Raw genomic sequence first — 12,765 nt, 5'->3', positions numbered from 1 at the left:
ATAAAGTATTTATATACAACGAATATATTTCCTGTATCATATTTTTACACAATTTCTATATTTTGTTTTGTATTGGTTATATTGGTTTAAAAAATGTGATTATACATGTTTGTTGTTGTTTGCATCAATATTCATTATAAAGTTGAATATGTAAGCTACTGTTATTGTCTTTTGTTTGAGATGAAATCCATCTGCTACATGTACTTATGGTACTTCTAAGATTTATCAACAAGTAATGTTGGATTTTTGTATATTGTTTGATATAAAAGAAAAATTACAAATATGTTTGTTTAACTTTAAAAAACAAAACAAGTTACCACACATATTAAGATAGCCCGCTTTGTTATTTAATTATTATAAAAAAAACATGCTTATGTTTGTAAAATATATGTTAAATTTCAAGTTATTATGCTTTCTACTTGTGACAATAAATATATATTGACTATAAAAGAACATATACAATTAAAACAATTTTTGTCACTTTAAAAGTCAATTATGTTCAGGACCTTCATTGTGTATTTAAACCATTTGAATTTAATAATATATTCTTATGCCCTCGAAGGTGGGCACATAGTGATCGGATAGTCTGTCTGTCTGTCCGTTTGTCCGTCACACTTTGCATTTATGTTTCGAAAAATGCTCATAACTTCTATGTCGCTTCAGATAGCAACTTGATATTCAGCATGAATGTGTATCTCATGGAGCTGCACATTTTGAGTGGTGAAAGGTCAATGTCAGGGACATCCTTCAAGGTCAAAGGTCAAAAAAACAAATCCAAGGGAAGTTAAAAGCTTTTAAGGGAGATAATTATCTGTACCTGCCAAATGAAAAAAAAATTCAAAGCGGCGCAGTAGGTGGCATTGTGTTTCTGACAAACACATCTCTTTTTTAATTTAAACCATTATTAATCAGCACACGGATTATGTTACTTTTTATACGCCCGTTTTAAAGAAAGGGACGTATTATAGTTTCACCTTGGCGCCAGGCGGGCGGGCATTGTCCACAGCAGTTTCCGCTCTCTAATTCAAATAGTTTTCATTCGATCTTCACCAAACTTAGTCAGAAGTTTTATCTAGACAATATCTAGGTCAAGTTCGAATATGGGTTATGCCGGGTCAAAAACTAGGTCACAGGGTCACTTATTGCATTTCAAGAATTTAGCATGGTTTCCGGTCTCTAATTGAAGTAATTTTTATCCGATCTTCTGATCACCAAACTTTGTCAGAAGTTGTATCTGGACAATATATGGGTCATGCCGGATCAAAAACTAGGTCACAGGGTCACTTAGTGAATTTCAAGCATTTAACATGGTGTCCGCTCTGTAATAGAAGTAGTTTTCATCTGATAATCACTATACTTGGTCAGAAGTTGTATCTAGACAATATCTAGGCCAAGTTCGAATATGGGTCATGCAGGGTCAAAAACTAGGTCACCGGGTCACTTAGTGCGTTTCAAACATTTAGCATGGTGTCCGCTCTCTAACTGAAGTAGTTTTCATCCAATCTTCACCAAATTTGGTCAGACGTTGTGTCTAGACAATATCTAGGTCAATTTCAAATATGGGTCATGCCGGGTCAAAAAATAGATCACGAGATCACTTAGTGCATTTCAGCCATTTAGCATGGTGTCCGCTCTCTAATTGAAGTAGTTTTCATTAGATCTTCACCAAATTTGGTCTGAAGTTGTGTATAGATGATATGTAGGTCAAGTACAAATATGGGTCATGGTAAAGTTATCAAGTTGTCCAAAATCTTCAAACGGGCGTATCTTGTGACAGTTTGGCACTCTTGTTTAGTTATTAAACTAACAATTAGTATTAGTTTACTTTGTTGATATGACATGTTGTTTACAAAACTAGGTCAAACAATTTCATCCAATTAATTTATACCAGCAAGCAGATTGTGTTGTATTTCAATGACTTAAAATCTGCCTTTATGTCACACCATATCGGGCTACATGTTTTAGTGTGGGTTGTTATATATGTATATTTTAAGGACAAAAATAAAATATTTTACTAAAGGGAAACTTGCGTCGTTGTGGTCAGCTCACATGAACAGGCAGTGCTGATGATGAAAGAATGAGATCCGTGGCTGTCTGGAGTCTGTCGTTTCGAGTCATCGGTTGTCATCAACTTGGAATAACAACTCCATCTGAACCCATAGGTAGATGTTACAAACCTTCTCAGAAATAATCATTGAGTTTACCTGTTTTAAGTTATCAAAACCATTAGTTCTGCTTCTTATATAGGCCACCAGAACTGATATTTTAAAGAGTAGAAAATCTCATGTGAAACAATAAGGCCTCAAAGTGTTTAACATTGTAATGTGTTATCCTCCAAAGTTATTTCAAGTCACTTACACGTGATGGGGTTAATATAATAATTATTCAGTAGAGATGCGACAGTTTCTACCGTTTTCCTGTCGCATTCAATCACGCTAAGCGTTCCTTCTGTGTACGAAAACATTGTACCATTGTTGTCAAATCGCTGTAACAGCGTGATCGACACTTTTGTATCCTGACCAAACCTAATGGCTCCATTTAAAAAGCCATAAACTCGTTTTGTAATCATAAACTTTTATTAATTTATGTGTCTCGATGAGGTAATTTGGCATGTACATATCCATTTAAGTGTTTCTTGAACAAGGGCTGTTTGTAAAACATGCATGCCCCCCATATGGGCCCAGTCATGATCAATGTACCTATGAAGTTTCATGATCCTAGCCATAAGCATTCTTGAGTTATCGTCCGGAAACCATTTTACTATTTCGGGTCACCGTGACCTTGACCTTTGACCTAGTGACCTGAAAATCAATAGGGGTCATCTGCCAGTCATGATCAATCTACCTATCAAGTTTCATGATCCTGGGAATAAGCGTTCTTCAGTTATCATCAGGAAACCATTTTACTATTTCGGGTCACCGTGAACTTGATCTTTGACCTCACAATCGATAGTGGTCATCTGCGAGTCATGATCAATGTACCTTTGAAGTATCATGACCCTAGGCATAAGCGTTCTTGAGTTATCATCCGTAAACCATTTTACTATTTCGGGTCACCGTGACCTTGACCTTTGACCTAGTGACCTGAAAATCACTAGGGGTCATCTGCGAGTCATTATCAATCTACATATCAAGTTTCATGATCCTAGGCATAAGCGTTCTTGAGTTATCATCCGGAAACCATTTTACTATTTCAGGTCACTGTGACCTTGACCTTTGACCAAGTGACCTGAAAATCAATAGGGGTCAACTGCGAGTCATGATCAATTTACCTATCAAGTTTCATGATCCTAGGCCTAAGCGTTCTTGAGTTATCATCCGGAAACCATTTTACTATTTCGGGTCACCGTGACCTTTAATCTAGTAACCTCAAAATCAATAGGGGTCATCTGCGAGTCATGATCAGTGTACCTATGAAGTTTCATGATCCTAGCCCCAAGCGCTCTTGAGTTATCATCCGGAAACCACCTGATGGACGGACCGACCGACAGACCAACATGTGCAAAGCAATATACCCCCTCTTCTTCGAAGGGGGGCCATAATAATGCTGGGCCACTTAAAACGTGCTTTGAATGAATGTAAAAATTACACAAAGAGATAATCCAACCAGAGAACTATAATTAATTACATTTAAATTGGCCATAAAAAGTAACACAAGTATACATTCGCTTTTTAAATATGATACAGCCACAATTAAGCCAAGAAGTTCGCAAAGAAGTGTTCTTCCAAGAAAATCATTGGAATAACACTTTATCACAACAAACAGAAGAGGTTTGCTTACGTAGCTGCACATTTTGTATCAGTTGTTTTAATTTGAGAATTATTGAAACAATGTGTGGACAATGTTGTAGGATATTCATACTTTATGTGCTTGCATAGAGACGTTAATATTTGACTTCGAAAATTATTTTGAATGGGAAGAGAAAGACAAACATTTCAATGCATTAATGTTTGCCAAAAACGAATTTTAAGTATATAAACAGGATTCTTCAACTTCAACACCTGCTGGTGATAAATCTTTTAAGCCATTGGCTTCTAGCATATGACAAACGAAGTGAGTTCCTGGGACTCGCACAAACAGGTCCGCACACACATGCATTCGTGAAGACGCAGGGGGGGGGAGGTGTGTAAATAAACTCTGAAATACACACACGGGGACGGCCAAGCACGAGGTGGTAAAATAGGGAGCAGGACAGTAAGAGGGAAAGGCTTCGAACAGAAGTGAAAGAAAGGTATGTTTTGCTTCTGAGCAAGGCAACAACAACGAATGTTAGAATTAAACATAACACCCTGGCACTTGTTTAGGTTTTTAATGAAATTGCACGCTACACAAAGCTTCTATGAATATTAATTAACACATGATTTCATGGAAAATACGTTTTTCTATTTGTAATTGTCATTACAATGTATGAGATAATTATGATCTTACTGTTCAAAACATTTATTGCATGTTTGTTTTAATGCAGACATGACTTTTCTTAGAAATGATGGACCACCTTACTTCTGACAAAGCAAAGGTGGCTGTTAAAAAAACTACTGCCAGACAGCAAACAAAAATCCTTCATGTGGCAGCGATGCTATCTTCATGACAGCCTGTCCCAGACAAGCTCGACAATCCACACCCAATCTAATTTGCGTGTTTGCGGGATTTGTCGCACCGTAGACCTTGAAGAAGAGAAGTCTTTGTGTGGCATGGTCCATAAATACTGTACAAGCTAGATACTGGTTTGTTTTTGTTGTTGAATCTGAACACGTTTTCAAGTTTATGTGTATGTGTGCCTGGTTAAGAAAATTAATAATGCATTATCTTTAGCATTTTGTTTGTAAACTTTTCATAAATATGTCTAAACTTAAACAATCAAGTTTGGAAACTCATTTAGGGTCAGAACAGTGGCGATTGCATCCTTAAAAATTGATAATAACATAAAATAATAATAATATAATATGATACTATATTTAATTGGGTGTTGATACTTGGACGCCTCCAACGGGATAACCGCAGAACCTGCCCGTTGGTTGTGTAAAGGCCACCCGAGCTAGATATTCGAGTTTTACTGGCAACTATAAAGGTTTTGGTCGAGTCCGAGAGGGATATCATGGTGAAAATTGCATCATCATAAGTGCTTAATCATCAAGGATTCTAATTAACTTTGTCCGGTTCTTTATTTTCACAGTAAGTAGTAATTACAATTATTACTACAAGGATTTTTAAGGATTGCTGTTGAAAAGTGTTTTCAACATATAAGAGGATGATTGATACAAATATCAATCATCGATGATGCTTACTTTATTACATGGCGTTAAGTTAATTTATTGCATTATATTGTATTTAGTAAGAGAATCGAGCCAATTATCATTTGTATGCATAATTTAAAAAAAAAAACATTTACTGTTTTATTTATTATTCGTCCTCTTTTGCCATAAATATTATAGGGATTATAGAGACATTATTTCCCACATAAAAAGTATAATTCTTAGCCGTACAGGTCCATGTTTTTTAACAGTGGATATTCTGACTGTTCACACATATTTTTATCCACCAACAATTGAGTTTGATTAAGCAAAAAAATAAAATAAGCATAAAGCAACGCCAACTAAAATCAAATTTATACTCATCTACAGAACCGTTAGTTAAGCGTGGAACTTCATGCATATTTTATGACTATTTTTACTTTAGTTCTTAATTCTAGTGATCCCAAATTAAATGTTTGCTTAACATCAATTATACATCCGTAAAAGCTTTGATACTTGAGTTCAACACACAGCACACTCACATTACCTGACCTCATTATGACCTAACATCGACCTACTTTTAGACTTATTCAAATATTAAGTACACCAGTACTTTGGTATTAGTGTTGTGAAGTAATAATCTTTAAAACCCAACATTAAATGGATTTATTAAAAGACGAAAGTGTTTTGAGAACCTTTGGTCATTATGGAAGATTTTTTTTAAATCATTTTTTGTCGGTCTGTAAAAATGTGTGTGTCTTCGGAGGGTCATGTCATGTAAGGTTTTCTTTTTTCAGACATTTACCTAAGCATTTGTTATTTTGATAGTTAAAAAGGCTGATCAGTAACAGTTGTCATATATATTTAACAATTCAAAAAGTGATTTTTGGTTACCCCAGTATAGTGGGAAGTGCTTTTGGTGCTTAGTGTAAATAGCTATGTCTCTAGAAAATGAGTCACATCATTAGAAAATGGGTCTAAAGCAAAAAAGGTGCCAGCGTAGCTCCAGACCAGCCTACGCAGTCGAGTAAGGAGATACCTGGTCCTTTTATGAGACTACAAAACCTTGGCGGACTATACAGAGTAGCTCCTGACCAGACTGTTCATGGTGGTCTGGAGCAACACATGCTGGATATGGTGTTAGACCAATTTTCCTATGACACAGCTCTAATATAGCCAGACATTTATGGTTCAGCATTTTAATATATAATGGAATTTGCCATCTAGCTTATAGATGAGTTGACGTATTTTTCTACATCTATTTTAATTGATACCAACCAATCATTTCTTAAAATTGTGTTGTTATTTGAATATTATTTAAGATTTATCAAACATTGAATATAAGCCCATCACTTGCAAAAGTGAGCTAAATGCATGTAAAGTATCATCCCAGATAATCCTGTTTAGTGTGCACAGGCCAAGCAGGGCAACACTTTCCACTTATTATGGATTTTTGTGTTGAAGAAACTTCATGTTCACAAAAATTAATAAGAGTGGAAAGTGTCGACCCTGATTTTCTTGTGCAAACTGCACAGGCTATTCTGGGACCACACTTACAAACATGCATTAAGTCAACTATTCCCAAAGACCGGCTCATTCGATGCTTTAGGGTTTTGGTTGTAACACATGTTTCAGAAGGCTGCATTAAATGCAGCCATTTTATTCATTATTTTATATAATTTGTTAGTTTATAAGTTTTGATAGCGTTAGTACATTTATAATATCGATTTAATAGCAATTGGTAGATGAATTTGGCAAGTAATAATGTATAGCTTAGCTTGCAAACTAGCAAGAACATTAGAAGACATTTCTAAAATTGACAATTAGACTGATACACAATTCTGACAATCATGGTATTTGTTCAAATAAACTAGCATTTGGTTTTTGTTGTGTACTGAGAACTATTTGTATTTTAATAGTGATAAATGCTTGAAATGAAACAGAAATGAAATCTTATTTTCTCTGAAAGAATCTCACAATGTTAACCTTTTTAGAATTAATACAATTCAATTTTGTTTCTTTTTATGCCCCCCACATATTGTGAGGCATTAATAATTGCACTTGACAGTCCTGTCTGTCCGTGCATCCATACCTAGGTGTTGAAGCTTGTCTTTTCAACTTTTCTTTAACTCCCAAGTGAATTCGCTCGCTCTTTTAACAGTTACAATGACCTTCATGTGTAGAGGGTCTTAAAAACAGAAATTTTGGCTGTGACAATTTTGACAGAATGTTTACCCTCGGTCTGTTTTTCACATTTTAAAGCTTTTATTTTGAACTCATCTCTCGAAAATTCACAGTTGAATTACCTTAATTTATAGGTAAATGTTTAAAAAGAAATTGAGGCTCAAACGTGTTTTGACAGGATTTAGACCCTTTTTCTGTTTTTCCACTATAGAATATAAAGTCCCAAAATTGTGTTATTGTTTTTGTATCTCACTAAAAATTTCAACTTGAAAGACCTTATATATATGATAGTAAAAAGGGAATGTTAAATGTGACAAGTTTGAAGTAAATTATGGCTTTTCCTATTTCTACAGGATAAAATAAAGTGAATTAGTCTATGTCAAAACATGTTGTTTGGGGGATCAGTTTATATGACTCATTGTTAATTTATTTTCATTTTTTGCAATTTATGTGTTAATCATTTGCATACAATAATACGTTTATATATGTTCATCTTTTACTTATGTATGCCTTTGTTATTGGGAAAGATCTAGAACAATGCCCTATGGCTTAAATTTGTGCACATCGTAAGCTGTTGTTTACATCTTATTAACAACTCAAAATTACAAGTTTTTCTTACTCTTAATTTTAAAACTAATACAAACAGTTAAGTGTGGAATTGTTGTTTCTGCTTAATGTATAATGTATGCATTGATTAGGTACAAGTGTTTCCTGTTCAAACCTCAATATATGCATTAGACATTTCAAGAGATGAACATTTCTGCTTTAAAGAGCCCAGAGAGAGACTGAAAAAGGAACCAAAAAGGAGCAGGGCCTGTAATCATTATATTCCTTTAAGTTTCAGTAAAAGTCTTGAATGCATGAAATTCCATAAAGTAAGAAGTATTTTACTTGCTCCTTTGTTAAAATAAAATTACTTAACATGCTTCATTTGGACAGTTCTTGATATTTTGCACTAGATCTTTCCCGGCTATCATACTAGTGTTCTATTTTCAAATATTTATTTATGAAATCCAAAATTATAGTAATAGAGAAGTATTTATGTTCTAGCTTGGTAATACAGCGCAAATTAACAATCAATTATAAAGTATTTATATACAACGAATATATTTCCTGTATATAATGTATACAGGTTTTTCCGGTTTTATATGAAATTGCACGCTACACAAAGCTTCTATGACTATTAATTAACACATGATTTCATGGAAAATAAGTTTTTCTATTTGTAATTGTCATTACAATGTATGAGATAATTATGATCTTACTGTTCAAAACATTTATTGCATTTTTTTATTTTAATGCAGACATGACTTTTCTAAGATATAATGGACCACCTTACTTCTGACAAAGCAAAGGAGCTGTTAAATAAACTACTGCCAGACAGTCAACAAAAATCCTTCATGTGGCAGCGATGCTATCTTCATGACAGCCTGTTCCAGACAAGCTGGACAATCCACACCCAATCTTATTGGCGCGTTTGCAGGATTTGTCGCATCGTAGACCTTGAAGAAGAAAAGTTTTTTGTGTGGCATGGTCCATAAATACTGTACAAGCTCGATACTGGTTTGATTTTGTTGTTGAATCTGAACATGTTTTAAAGTTTATTTGTATGTGTGACTGGTTAAGAAAATTAATAATGCATTATCTATAGCATTTTGTTTGTAAACTTTTCATAAATATGTATAAACTTAAACAATCAAGTTTGGAAACTCATTAAGTGACAGAACAGTGGCGATTGCATCCTTAAAAATGGACAATAACATAAAATAATAATAATATAATATGATACTATATTTAATTGGGTGTTGATACTTGGACGCCTTCAACGGGATAACCGCAGAACCTGCCCGTTGGTTGTGTGAAGGTCATCCGAGCTAGATATTCGAGTTTTACTGGCAACTATAAAGGTTTTGTTCGAGTCCGAGAGGGATATCATGGTGAAAATTGCATCATCATAAGTGCTTAATCATCAAGGATTCTAATTAACTTTGTCCGTTTCTTTATTTTCATAGTAAGTTATTGATTTTGTATTTCACTAAAAATTTTAACTTGAAAGACCTTATATATATGATAGTAAAAAGGGAATGTTAAATGTGACAAGTTTGAAGCAAATTATGGCTTTTCCTATTTCTACAGGATAAAATATAGTGAATTAGTCTATGTCAAAACATGTTGTTTGGGGGATCAGTTTATATGACTCATTGTTAATTTATTTTCATTTTGTGCAATTTATGTTAATCATTTGCATACAATAATAGTAATAGTAAAACAAAAGTTGGTTGATCTCTTTTAGAAAATCACAATCACATTTCTATTAGTAAAAAAATGTTTTAATGCATTCTCTGTACGTTTATATATGTTCATCTTTTACTTATGTATGCCTTTGTTATTGGGAAAGATCTAGAACAATGCCATATGGCTTAAATTTGTGCACATCGTAAGCTCTTGTTTACATCTTTATTAACAACTCAAAATTACAAGTATTTCTTACTCTTAATTTTCAAAACTAATACAAACAGTTAAGTGTGGAATTGTTGTTTCTGCTTAATGTATAATGTATGCCTTGATTAGGTACAAGTGTTTCCTGTTCAAACCTCAATATATGCATTAGACATTTCAAGAGATGAACATTTCTGCTTTAAAGAGCCCAGAGAGAGACTGAAAAAGTAACCAAAAAGGAGCAGGGCCTGTAATCATTATATTCCTTTAAGTTTCAGTAAAAGTCTTGAATGCATGAGATTCCATAAAGTCAGAAATATTTTACTTGCTCCTTTGTTAAAATTAAATTACTTAACATGCTTCATTTGGACAGTTCTTGATATTTTGCACTGGATCTTTCCCGGCTATCATACTAGTGTTCTATTTTCAAATATTTGTTTATGAAATCCAAAATTATAGTAATACAGATGTATTTATGTTCTAGCTTGGTAATACAGCGCAAATTAACAATCAATTATAAAGTATTTATATACAACGAATATATTTCCTGTATCATATTTATACACAATTTCTATATTTTGTTTTGTATTGGTGATATTGGTTTAAAAAAAATGTGATTATACATGTTTGTTGTTGTTTTCATCAATATTCATTATAAAGTTGAATATGTAAGCTACTGTTATTGTCTTTTGTTTGAGATGAAATCCATCTGCTACATGTACTTATGGTTCTTCTAAGATTTATCAACAAGAAATGTTGGATTTAGTATATTGCTTGATATAAAAGAAAAATTACGAATATGTTTGTTAAACTTTAAAAAACAAAACAAGTTACCACACATATTAAGGTAGCCCGCTTTGTTATTCAATTATTATACAAAAAAACATGCTTATGTTTGTAAAAATATATGTTAAATCTCAAGTTATAATGCTTTCTACTTGTGACATTTAATATATATTGACTATAAAAGAACATATACAATTAAAACAATTTTTTCACTTAAAAAGTCAATTATGTTCAGGACCTTCATTGTGTATTGAAACCATTTGAATTTAATAATATATTCTTATGCCCCCGAAGGTGGGCACATCGTGATCGGATTGTCTGTCCGTTTGTCCGTCACACTTTGCGTTTATGTTTCGAAAAATGCTCATAACTTCTATGTCGCTTCAGATAACAACTTGATATTCGGCATGCATGTGTATCTCATGGAGCTGCACATTTTGAGTGGTGAAAGGGCAAAATCAGGGACATCCTTCAAGGTCAAAGGTCAAAAAAACAAATCCAAGGAAAGTAAAAAGCTTTTAAGGGAGAGAATTATATGTACCTGCCAAAGGAAAAAAAATCAAAGCGGCGCAGGAAGGGGCATTGTGTTTCTGACAAACACATCTCTTTTTTAATTTAAACCATTATTAATCAACACACGGATTCTGTTACTATTTATACGCCCGTTTTAAAAAAAGGGAGGTATTATAGTTTCACCTTGGCGGCGGGCTGGCGGGCATGTGGGGGGCGGGCGGGCATTGTCAACAGCAGTTTCCGCTCTCTAATTCAAATAGTTTTCATCCGATCTTCACCAAACTTGGTCAGAAGTTTTATCTAGACAATATCTAGGTCAAGTTCGAATATGGGTTATGCCGGGTCAAAAACTAGGTCACAGGGTCACTTATTGCATTTCAAGCATTTAGCAAGGTTTCCGCTCTCTAATTCAAGTAGTATTTATCCGATCTTCACCAAAATTTGGTCAGAAGTTGTATCTGGACAATATATAGGTCAAGTTCGAATATGGGTTATACCGGGTCAAAAAGCATTTAACATGTTGTCCGCTCTGTAATAGAAGTAGTTTTCATCCGATAATCACCATACTTGGTCAGAAGTTGTATCTAGACAATATATAGGTCAAGCTTGAATATGGGTCATGCAGGGTAAAAAACTAGGTCACCGGGTCACTTAGTGCGTTTCAAGCATTTAGCATGGTGTCCGCTCTCTAACTGAAGTAATTTTTATCCAATCTTCACCAAATGTGGTCAGAAGTTGTGTCTAGACAATATCTAGATCAAGTTCAAATATGGGTCATGCCGGGTCAAAAAATAGATCACGAGGTCACTAAGTGCATGTCAAGCATTTAGCATGGTGTCCGCTCTCTAATTGAAGTAGTTTTCATCTGATATTCACCAAATTTGGTCAGAAGTTGTGTCTAGATGATATGTAGGTCAAGTTCAAATATGGGTCATGGTAAAGTTATCAAGTTGTCCAAAATCTTCAAACGGGCGTATCTTGTGACAGTTTGGCACTCTTGTTTATTAAACTAACAATTAGTATTAGTTTTACTTTGTTGATATGACATGTTGTTTACAAAACTAGGTCAAACAATTTCATACAATTAATTTATACCAGCAAGCAGATTGTGTTGTATTTCAATGACTTAAAATCTGCCTTTATGTCACACCATATCGGGCTTCAGGTTTTCATGTTTTAGTGTGGGTTGTTATATATGTATATTTTAAGGACAAAAATAAAATATTTTACTAAAGGGAAACTTGCGTCGTTGTGGTTAGCTCACATGAACAGGCAGTGCTGATGATGAAAGAATGAGGTCCGTGGCTGTCTGGAGTCAGTCGTTTCGAGTCATCGGTTGTCATCAGTTAACTTGGAATAACAACTCCATCTGAACCCATAGGTAGATGTTACAAACCTTCTCAGAAATAATCATTGAGTTTACCTGTTTTAAGTTATCAAAACCATTAGTTCTGCTTCTTATATAAGCCACCAGAACTGATATTTTAAAAAGTAGAAAATCTCATGTGAAACAATAAGGCCTCAAAGTGTTTTACATTGTAATGTGTTATCCTGCAAAGTTATTTCAAGTCACTTACACGTGATGGGGTTAATATAATAATTATTCAGTAGA

General features: G+C 34.0%; 1 long non-coding RNA gene across 1 annotated transcript; it reads left to right on the top strand.

The window, feature by feature from the left end:
• The first annotated feature begins 1,726 nt into the window (after positions 1-1,726).
• LOC127855661 (uncharacterized) lies at positions 1,727-12,393 on the top strand. The gene is made up of 2 exons (XR_008037627.1): positions 1,727-1,958; positions 12,319-12,393. It is a non-coding gene; the product is annotated as an uncharacterized LOC127855661 (long non-coding RNA).
• Positions 12,394-12,765: the final 372 nt, after the last annotated feature.

Source organism: Dreissena polymorpha, chromosome 13 (assembly GCF_020536995.1).
Source record: "Dreissena polymorpha isolate Duluth1 chromosome 13, UMN_Dpol_1.0, whole genome shotgun sequence".
In the NCBI taxonomy this organism is placed as follows: domain Eukaryota; kingdom Metazoa; phylum Mollusca; class Bivalvia; order Myida; family Dreissenidae; genus Dreissena; species Dreissena polymorpha.
The sequence above is the reverse complement of the archived record's forward strand: the minus strand, read 5'-3'. Positions and strand labels throughout refer to the sequence as shown.